The sequence below is a fragment of the Frankliniella occidentalis genome, unplaced genomic scaffold, assembly GCF_000697945.3.
Source record: "Frankliniella occidentalis isolate FOCC.00 unplaced genomic scaffold, Focc_3.1 Scaffold8, whole genome shotgun sequence".
Taxonomy (NCBI): domain Eukaryota; kingdom Metazoa; phylum Arthropoda; class Insecta; order Thysanoptera; family Thripidae; genus Frankliniella; species Frankliniella occidentalis.
Genome location: NW_026267138.1, coordinates 643705 through 645431, shown reverse-complemented (window position 1 = coordinate 645431; position 1727 = coordinate 643705).

Below are 1727 nucleotides of genomic sequence, written 5' to 3'. Positions count from 1 at the left end.
GCGAACGACGGAGTTGGAGGAGGCGAAGAAGAAAGGTGGCGGAGGCGTCAACGGAGCGGATAGGACGGGAGAAAGAAGGATGGTCGGGAGAGCCAAGCCGAAGAGACTCAGGTCCGAGCCGAACCAAGACGAGCCTCACACGACCGACCACGACGCCCCGGAGCCCTGGAGTAGCACTGGACAACTCCGGAGTCGATCGCTCTGGCGTTCGGGACGTTGGCAGACCTCCAGACGACGTGAGGTTGAGGGCGGCGCATTCCCCCTCCCTCACACCTCACTCCTCCCCTGGCTATGCCCCTCCATAGCGGCCTCGGGGCCGAGTTCCCGTAAGGATCACACCCTTTAGTCTCGCCTCCCCGGGGCGCTCGCCCGAAGGCCCCGCAGGCCGCTGCAAGGCCCCGCAGGCCCCGCCCAGGGGGACCACCGACGGCCGCCGCCCAAGGGCCTCGGCTTGTCTCGGCAATAAAGGGTACCGTACGAGGGCGTGGCAGGGCGCGGCGGGCGGCCGGGTCAAAGGGGTGTCAGCCCGCCCGGGCCCGCCCCGCCCCGGCCCTCGGCCAGGCGGCCCTCATGGGCGATGTGGCGCGCCGGCGACTTGAACGCGCGGGTGTGGACGGGCCGCCGCCGGGCGGGCGGGCGCAGGCCCGTGCATTCCAGCCGCCGTGTTTAGCCTCCTAGGCGCCGTCGCGAGCCCCGCGCGCCCCGCGCTCCGCGCCCACTCCCCTGAGTGGAGGCGACCCACTGGCCCTGTTATGACGACACCTCACGCGGCGTTCGCAGTCCTCCCAAATCTAGCGGTAAAGGCCCCCCCCGGCCCCGGCCCCCGGCCCCGAGGATGCCGAAGGATGCGAAGCGGAGCAGCGGCCGGACGGCCTTGGGGGCCCCGGGCCCCACCCCGCAGGGAGCGGGGACCGTAATCAGGCTGCTGCAGAGCTGCTCCGAATGCATCCGAGAACCCACTCCTCGCCCTGCCATGTCGGGGAAGGTGTGTGAGGGAGGTGCGGGCGGGGCGGGGATGGGCGCCAACCGTTAGGACGGCAAGCAGGCCGCTGCCAAGTGTGCGTGTGCGTGCCTGCATGTGCAAATGACCCGTGCAGGACGCGGGCGCCGCGCGGAGACCTGCCGCCGGGACCGCCGCTGGCCGCGCGTATAGACCCTTCTCTTTCCTCTCCTGCCCTTCCGGGCCCCTCAGGAGGATGCCAGAGGCTCAGCAGACGCCCTCACGTCACCAAAATGTATCAACAATGAATTTCGGGGGGGTTGCTGAAGTTTTACCGAGTTTTAACTTAGAGCGCGCGACCATGTGCGTGGTGTGCGTGTGCCCCGGTGCACGGTTATACCGCGGGGCCACCGCCACACTGCACCACGCCCCTTTCGGAACGAACACCCCCCCCCCCCTCCTCTCATGCCCCCTTGTGCTCCGATGGACGTTCCGTTAGGAGCTTGGCTCGCCGCCTGCTACAGGTGGACCGGCAGGCTGGCGCGGCGCGGCCGACTGGCGCCTCGTATGAAGACTATGTGTGGCATGGCGGGGCGTGGCGGGCACAATACTCGCGAAGTGGCACCTTGCGTTCCTATCCAAGTTGCAGCGCCTGTAACTGTTCGCGTCCGTGTCCCAATAATGCATACGCACATTAAAGGCCGCCTTGTACGCGTCTTCAGCCCTGCTCCCCTCCCTTGCCCCCCCCCCTCCCCTGCCCGTCTTGTCTCTGTACGCGGCGTGTTGT